Consider the following 10199-nt stretch of genomic DNA (forward strand, 5'->3'; position numbering starts at 1 on the left):
TTTTGAAATTATGGCATACTGTGACAAAAATTTTTGAATTTGATATTGATGTTCCTATGAGAAAATATTTTTTAAGATTTTTTTAACGCTTTTTAGTTAAACATATTAATGCTTTTTGAACTTGAATGATTTTGTAATACGTATGTAACTATGAGGACAGAATACAATATAGGATTTCATCATAAACAAACGAGTTTGCTAAGGTCGGTAAGGTAAGAAAAATTTTTATTTCTATCTTATATTTTCTATTTTAAGTCGTATTTAGGCCGTTTAGGATTGGTGATTCTCTTACAAATTAAATGTGTCAAATTTTGTTTAACAAATACCAAATTATACGATTAGTTTATGTTATCAGTTTCTCTTTTATAGTGCAGAATTCCAAAAGAGATGAATATTTGTAAATACTACTACCCATACCCACCGGTATTACAAGCTTTCTAGCACTACCTGAATAATTTGCAGGCTTTGATATTAATAACATGTAATGTTTTTGTCTTTTTCATTTAAGGTTGTGTGATGGTGTTTTTTTCTATGAGGTATTTATCGCAAATCCAGATACCTACAACTCAGGTCCAACAATTTATGCGAAAAGAACTAATTAGATCTGAAAACTGTTTTCCAGGTAAAATTATGAATTCCGAAAACTCCAAGAACTCTTAAAATGTATCTTTTGGATTATAAATTGTACAATGTAAAGGAATGTTTGAGTTGTATTGTACACCATGTATACTGTTTGTTAAACAGATTGTTGTTTTTAATGTTTGAAAACAATTTAGGCCATCTAATAGTGTTAATGTTGCTTTTACTTCTTTTGGAGCTGTTGGTGGTATTGATCCTGGGTTTGTGTCTGCAAATTATACTAATAAACAATTTGGTACTAATTCATTCCCTGTTTATCCTGAGGAAGTTAATAAAACTTTGATTAGTATTAAAACTAACCCTTATGGCTCAGACAATATTGATATTAAAATTTTTCTTTATTATTTAGTCCATCATATCACTTTCCTTGCTGACAAGTGCCTTTTCTCTGGGGTTTTTCCGGATTTTTGAAAGTAAGCTAAGTTATACCCGTTCCGAGGAAAGAGTGTCCAAGTGGCATTAACGATTTTAGACCAATCAGTTTGTTGTCAACCTTCTCAAAGTTCTTGAAAAAATTGCAGCTAAACCACTTCGTCAGTTTCTATGCTATAACAAAATCCTCCCAGTCATTCCATCTGGTGTTCGATCTCTACACAGCAATACTGCTGCCTTGCTTCATGTTACTGATGATTTATTGAGAGCAGCTGATTCTAACTTAAACTCTTGTCTCATAGTCTTGGACTAGACTTGGCCTTCGATACCTTGGTTCATTTCCTTCTCTTAACTAAACTTCGAGATAATTTTTTAAAAACTTTCTTTGTCAGGGATACCAAAGGGTGGTTATAGGAAATACTCATTCAGATGCTAATGCTTTGGAAAGGGGTGTTCCACAGGGAAGTATTCTGGGGCCTATTCTGTTCTCAGTTCATACAGCTGACTTCTCTCTATTTTTCTTAAATTTTGTAAATCTCATCAATACGCCGATGTTACTCAGCTATATTTATCTTTTGTTGCTAGTGAAGCTTTAAATACTGGTACTAAAATAAATTTGGATCTAAAAATAATTTCGGAGGTGTCTGCGGCTCATAACCTCTTACTGAAGACTAACAAAACGCAGATGGTACTATTTGGAAATAAAAGGGAAGATATTGTAAGAAACAACGTTTTTAAGATTACGCTAAATGATGAGATTATCTCTTCTTACGGTTTGACGGTGGTGACGGTTTTCTAAACATTTGGGCTCGGTAGTACAAAAATCTTGGAGGTTATTGTATAATCAGTAAAGAAGTCAATAATTGAACTGAGGTGGCTTTTACTTAATGAAAATCCACAAACAAAAATAATAATATTAATAAAAATAAATAACAACTAAAAGTTCAGATATTCAGGAAATTATATATTTTCACATGACAATTGTTTCAATAACACTGTGTCTTTATCATTTATAAATCGTTTGATAAAGACACGGTGTTGTCGAAACAATTGTCATGTGAAAATATATAATTTCGTGAAAATCTGAACTTATTCTTATTTATTTTGTTAAAGAAGTCAAACTTAAACTATGTGATATGTTAGTTTTATCCCATGTCGCTTATTGCAGTAACATTTATTGGACAGCCATACTAAATTAAAAGAAGGAGAATCTCCAGCAAATTCAGAATACTTGTATCCGTTTTAGTTTTAAACTCAGACCATATTTCCCAGTGCCTCTCTGATTCGGGTTGGCTGGAGGACCATGTCCCTCCCCACAATAAAGTCCTTTAAAAAAACGTTTATATTGTTTATTAGGCCAGCCAGTATCTAGCAAGAGCGTGAGTTTATGATGTGCGTCTATTTCTACTTATGATGTAGATATATACCGGTGTGTATTTTGTTGACAATTTTGGTTTTGGTGCTATGATTCTTGTGGTTACATGGAAGAGCGCCATTTGCGAATGTCGCCACTCTTGTATTATAACTTAGATTGTATAATTTTGATTTTTAATTAAGATAGTTTATTATTAGTTTTAGTAAAATTGTCAAATTCCATCCTATAAATTCTCCTCGCAGATATCGTGCGATATACCTACAGGATACGTTGTAGTTTCGTTTAAATATAAATCCAGCTTTGCGTCGACGAATAAATAGGGTTTTAGGTGAATAATTCTTTAACGAGTGCGCTTAAAAGCGATATACAACGTACACACATAAAAGGGATTCCAATGAAAACAACCCCCTTAAAATGTTCAACCGCTTCCATATCGACGTGTTCTGGGGTAAAGGATGTAATTGCGTTGAATATCGAATCCCAATAAACATTATCGTTTTTCGGTCCGCTGAGCCCAGCAAGTGATATTTTGTGTTGCAACGTCGACTGAAGTATTAATAGTAATTTTCAATTATCCCGCGATATTTATTTAGTTGATTTTATGGCAGTAATTTGCGGACCTTGCTTGTATAATATATCAATTAAATTTTAATCCAACAGAAAATTATTATAATTAACCTTCTAATTAATCGAATTTTGAAAATAAGCGCGCTGATTATTTTGATACTAATTTCAAACGTGGTGCATTAATTTTCCTAGCAATCACTCACTCACGATCGCACTTACTAATTTGAGGAGTAGAAAGTTGTAGAAAATTTGCTATCATACTAACCAAAGCTAAAAGCTAATTTGCGTTTTTTTTATGTGTTAGTTTTAAAATTATGTTGTTGTTTCTTCTGTTTATAATAGCCATCTAAACGAAGTTATCTAATTTTACCAACTTTACAATATTCCGCATGATTACGGCTTTACGTTTTTTTTTTGCCCCTAGCTATCGCATTTTCATTAGTATATATAAGTATATAAGTATATGAGGCGGCTAAAACCAAACTATGGTAATGTTTTTCAGATATATATATATATATATATATATATATATATATATATATATATATATATATATATATATATATATATATATATATATATATATATATATATATATATATATATATATATATATATATATATATATATATATATATATATATATATATATATATATATATATATATGATATAATATAAATAAACATGAAAGATGGCATTTAACAATAATAATAATAATAATAATAACAATAACAATATTTAATACGCAACAAAATAATTCAAAAAAAGGTATCACAAACTTTAGCTTTATCGTTGCAAAAAAGGGTTTGAAAATAGTTACAAAAAGTTCAAGTTCAGCCCATAATAAAATAAAATAAAACTTTGAAACGGTCTCGAAGAAGAAGAGTTTTCTTTTCTTGGGCCTTAGGGTTATAGTAATTTTTTAAATTAAAAATACTTGAGAAATTACCACGTGAAAGATTTTATACTTATTAAATAACAGCCTGTATAACATAGTGGATATCTCCAAACCTACCGCTATAATTTGTATAACAAGTTTTTAGCAGGTGTTGGTACAATTTGGGTTGTGGAATTGACTGTGCAATTGACACAAACAAATAAATAATAATAAAAATAAATAAATAAATTTAAAAATACAATTAAATTTATATTTATTTATTTACATTGTGCGTTACATTACCATCGCGTCGTTATGAGAACTAAATGGAGTCGATATTTTTATTGGGATTCCCCGAATCGCTGAGTATCGTATTCGAATATTCCTTGACAAGGGTATAGGGCTATAATTAAAGTAGACTTTACAAGCGCATAATAATTTGTTATAAAATATGTTATTATTAAATAATGATATATAACATTATATAATTACAAGATGTTATTTCAAACATTTCCAACATTAGGCACAATAAGGGAGAGAGCAACTTTGCTCGTCTACTCAGTCATGAGGGTCGTGACCTTTTTGGGATGCCTTTCTTTCTATTCCATACTTCTTGATCTTCCGCCTATTGAAACTTTTTTGATTTGGTCAGACCATCTCTCATAGGCGATAGCCCTGTACCTCTCCTTCCCTATACTTCTCCCATCACTATAGCCTAATAGCCTAGTGGTTACACTTAACTCTTCCAATATCGACTGATTAATTCGCCTTGCGGTTCAGGGAATTTAAGGCAATCTTCTATAACATCACTTTTGAAAGGAAAAAATATATTGTTGACCCCAGATATGTAAAGTTGCTTACCCCGTCAAGCAAATGGGTTCTGGTTGGTTCTGTTTATTATTAGACCAAACTTTCCACTCTCCCGCTCTATTCTGTTTAAGAGCATAGAGTAAGTTGCTGATTCTATCTCCCCCAGCAAAAATTCCACCATTTTACTCCCATTCCCCATTAAAGCTTCTCCAAAGATGTTAAACAGTGTAGGTGATAAAACGCATCGTTGTTTCACACCTCTTTGTTGGTGGAAATCTCAACTCATCATATCTTCTATTTTGGCTGCAGCTTTACAAAGATTTTTGATTAAGGAAACGAAGTGACTTGGTACGCCCATTTACTTGATTACTTACCATAACCGTTTCCAGTTGACAAAGTTGAAAGACTTGTTTATAGAACACATTTTTCTATCAGTAAGTAACCAACGCATTTTGGAAATCTTCTCTTAATAATTAATTTCGCTATCAAATAAATTAAAAATTATTTATATTATTATAAAATTATAAATGTACTTTACCTAATCCAAATGCAAACTTTATACTATTAACAGTCGTAATTTCAATCATCCTATCCAGCTCTCTCTTTGTGTGTCTGTTTGTGTCTTCCCCCCTCTCCTTCTCCCATTCTATCAATTTCTCTTTGAGTTAAGTTGTAATTATCTAATAAGACTTGTCCAACAAAATCGTCTCGAAGTACGTAGCGCTTGAAAGAAGTCAATAAGATTTTTTGGGTATGGGACAGGGGCGAATGCATGGCGTAGGTCACATTTTGCGCCCGGCACTCACGCAAACACATAAAGTGCACGTCTTACGTCGCTGGAGAGAAATTAGAGGTCGCCGGGGCCATAAGCATGGCCAAATTTACGAGCAGGAATGACGATGACTCGGTCGAAATGCTTTCTTAACCACATTCGCCCCGTTTGCTGTATCTTTCGAGGGGTCGGGTGGTTTCCGAGGCACTGTCTTCGCCCGATGATGAGAGAGGAGGGGCACTCGGAACGTTTTTTACAACTCTGCGGTTTTTTACGCCCCCCCCCCCCCCGATTACCAAATAATAATTTCTTTAAGCAACTTTAAGTCAGTTAGTGAGTTTTTTATAGTGTCTTCTGGATCTGCAGGTTATGCAAGCAATGTTTCCTATAACCTTTATCACCTGGTTAGTTTTGGTTCGGAACTACTACTACTACTACCACAGTTTTTACTAGAGAGTTTTTATCATACTTTTAAATTTGACACTTTGGGTTAAATAATATGAAAAATGAAATAAATAAAGCTGGCCAAAAATTAACTTGTTCAATCAAAAAACACAAACTTTTACAAGTTGTGTGATGTGGAGTTAAAAGTTTAAAATGTATATCCCAAAGATTTATAGGTTCCGACATATCGGTAATGCACTAGAATTTTGGCGCCCCGATGTAAAATTAGAAATAAGCAATAGAAAAAAATTTATTATGTATTTTTTATTAATTTATTTTACAAGCAAATACAACATGATTAGTATTGGGAACAACAAAATAAAATAAATATTTATTTATATTGTAGAATTATTGCACTAAATGACCATTCCTGGTAACTACATTATTTCCAGTATTAAGATGCAATTTTATTGAAATTAGTGATTGATGAAAATAAACGATAAGTTATTGTTGATCTCAAATAAGTTTTGAGTAACTTCAATTTCGAAAATGAGCTACGGAAACAGGAAGTGTAGGTAAACTTTTTTTGACAGTGGTCAAATTTGGAAAAGCAGAATCTAAATTATTATCCAATATACGAGGGGGTACCCAAAAAAAAAACCGGAATCATTTTTTATAAACTATATATTGGTTTGAAAATCACAGAACGACCTTATCCCCTTCAAAATACTCTCCATTACAACTAATACATTTGTCCCAGCGGTGCTTCCACTGTTCGAAACATTTTTTATATTCATCTTTGGCTATAGCCGACATCTCATCCCTCCTTTTTTTCTTGACCTCTTCAATGTTATCAAATCGCTGTCCTTTCATGTCCCTTTTGGAAATAGGAAGAATTCACACGGAGCGAGATCAGGCGATTAAGGTGCATGGGGCAGAGGAACCATGCCATTTTTAGCCAAAAACTGCTTAACAGAAATGGCTGTGTGTGCATTATCGTGGTGAAAGAACCAGTCCCCTGTCCGCCACAAATCGGGTCTTTTTTGTCGAATACTGTTGCGCAATCTTCTTAAAACTTCCAGATAAAAAGCTTGATTAAGGGTCTCACCTGGTGGAATGAACTCTACATGAACTACGCCGTTGATGTCGAAAAAGCAAATCAGCATCGTTTTGATGTTTGATTTGACCTGACGACATTTTTTTTTGAACGGGGAGACAGTGACGTCTTCCATTGGCTGGACTGTTGCTTCGTTTCTGGATCGTGACCATAGCATCATGACTCGTCACCAGTAATGATCATTGAAAGAAAATCTGGATCCATTTCAAGCTGTTGATTCAAAGAACGACATGTTTCAACTCGATGCTCTTTTTGCATGACAGTCAGAACACGAGGAACAAACTTGGCAGCAACTCTTTTCATTCCCAAATCTTCGGTTAAAATTCGCTGAACCGTGCTCCACGACAACCCACTAATCTTTGATAATTGTTCAATTGTCTGTCGACGATCTGTGAGCACAAACTCTCGAATCTTTTCAATATTTTCGTCGATTCGAGCAGTTGATGGACGTCCAGAACGAGGTCGGTCATCAATTGACTCGTCGCCATTTTTGAAGCGAACAAACCACTGGTACACTTGAGTTTTTCCCATCGCATCGTCTTTATAAGCTGTTTTTAACATTGAAACAGTTTCAGCAGCACTTTTACCGAGCAGAAAACAAAATTTCACAGCTGCACGTTGTTCTCTTAAACTTGCCATCGAAAAAAACGAAATAACAAAAAAACAGCGTTAACAAAAAATGGCATTGCAAGTGAACAAAACAAGTTAAATTTAAAACGAAGGTGGCATTGAACTCGCAATAAGTTGTACTATCCACAACCTAGCAGCAGAAAGGTGTACTATACAAGCTCTGCGCGCGGCAATTCAATCCCGGTTTTTTATGGGTACCCCCTCGTAGATTGAAAAATATTTAAATATTGTGTTCCTGCAAACCCTAATTTCATGAAACAATTCTACTTCAGAAATATCCATTTCTTCTTCGTCGCTTAAGGAAATTTGCAAATCATTGCAATACTACAAATAATTTTTATAGTGATAGTATTTTCGGTAATAATTACTAACCAACTTGCAGAATCATTTACTTTAACATTTACCTGGTGCTCAGATGATTGCGATCCCCGTTCCATCGTCGATGTAGGTGTAGTTGACGAATATTTCATAATCGTTGAAACTGCAGTTTAGAAGAGACCGCGGCATCTCTATTTTCTTTATTTTCTTGCTTATTTGTTGTTGTTTCTGTAAACGCTGTGATTGGGAAGAGTGAGCTGTATTTTGCTTATTTGTCATTAAAATAGTAAAAATATTTTTTAAGCCTTCGTTTTTTATTTTCATAGGAAGGTTACTTTTTTTGAAAACTCGTTAAAAAAATTAATGTATCGTTTTGCTTCATTGAAAAATTTAAAAAGTACTTACCGAAAGTTTAAACAAATATATCTAACTAATATATATTATGAAGTGCACAGTTGAATATATTTTTATTATATTGAAGTATATATACAATAAATAACGTTCACAATTTTACTTCAACAAATTTACTTCGTGGCAGAATAACAACAGTAGAAGTCATCATATCCGCACTATGTTACTATATTGCAATCTCCGGGGAAGGTCGACTACACGACTATTTGTTGTTTAAATAGTGCTTAAATGGTGACGCACTTGGCACGGACCAGTTCGTTCGAATTCAGAATGAATTTCGACGTCGTTCGGGTATCATTGTAGTACCACAAATGGTGGAAACACTGCGCGTGTATTTTTCAAAAATTCTACGGTTTCCGCCGAAATTTCCAAATTAGATGGAAAACTCGTTTACAGTTTGACATGTTTTAGGTAGTGGACTTAGTATTAGATGATTTTAAAATCTATTTGACAGAAACTGTTCGATTATTTGTTTCCCTGTATCTTTGGCCATTAACTATTCATAAAATATTGATTCAAGGAAAAAAGATCGTGAAATCCAGTTCAGTGCCAATGATACAACTTTCCGAAGATACCCAGGAGGCCCGCAATAACAAGTACCGAAGACACAGGGAACATAATGCCAGAAAATGCAACAGACTTGCAAGACATTTGGAAGTATTTTATAATTTCTTACTTTCCTCTGATCCAAAAATCACAAATTTTTGCAAAATCAAAGCTTTAAATAAAAACAAAGAAAACATTAAAATCCTGAGGGAATCAGATGAAAGTAGCGACTCTGATTAAACGTTGATTTAAAATTAAAGTTGTTATATTATTATTGTTATTATTAAATTAAAGTTGATACTGTTTAGTTTTATTTTGAAATATTTTCTGTTTTTTTTTTCAAATCGGTTCCTACAAAAACAACAGATGTTTTTCTACATTAGGCAGATATGGTTTTTTTATAGATATAAGAAAGCGACCAATTGCTTTTGAATGGGATTATCCAAGGGTTGTCATTAACATACAATGCAACAAAATTATTACCTAAAGTTTCGCAATTTAAATTCTGGTAAAATTGTGGTCCGTAATAGAAAATAATTTTATACCTACCTGGGTTTAATTCTTATTTCGTGTGTAATACAGCGAGTTGAATCGTGTGCGAATTATGCAAAATATATGCGAGTCTAGTGTATCTCAGGAGATGCTGCCGCCCAAATACAGAAAACACTATTTTATTGAGACTGAGGAAGTTATAACCAATGTTTATTTGACTCTCATTGAACGTAGTGCCAGCAAGCAAGCATCTTTAGAAGAAACGGTAACAAAATTGACAAGAGGAAAATTTTAATGGAATCTTTTAGAATTAGAAAATGGCGACTGGAATATATAGAAAAAAATAGGATTTACAGAGAACAACAAAGGGCAATAATTTACTTGGATGAAACCTGGCTCGACACTTATGATACCCCAGAAAAGGGTTGGGTTTGACTCAACTGATAAGTGTACAACAAACGTGCCATCAAAAAGAGGTAAAAGAATAACTATTTTGCATGCTGGTTCTAAAGATGGTTGGATTGCAAATGGACTTTCTCTGTCTGCGAAAAATATTAAAGATTCTTCTCTGGATTACTATGAAGATACCACCTCTGATTTATTTGAAAGTTGGTTTAAAAACAAACAAGTTCAAAACATTCCTCCTAATAGCGTCATTGTAATGGACAATGCAAGTTATCACAGTTGACTAAAACCCCTTCCTCATGTGATACAAAAGCAACAATCCAAAACTACATGTATAATAACGACATTTATTTTCACGAAGATTATACAAAAAGCAATTAAGCTTGAACCTACAAAAGGAATACGTCTGTGATAATTATTCAAAAAATCTAGGGCATACAGTTTTAAGGCTTCCACCTTATCACTGAATATTTAATCCCATT

This window comes from Cylas formicarius, unplaced genomic scaffold (genome assembly GCF_029955315.1).
Source record: "Cylas formicarius isolate icCylForm1 unplaced genomic scaffold, icCylForm1.1 PGA_scaffold_1__22_contigs__length_36826433, whole genome shotgun sequence".
NCBI lineage: Eukaryota > Metazoa > Arthropoda > Insecta > Coleoptera > Brentidae > Cylas > Cylas formicarius.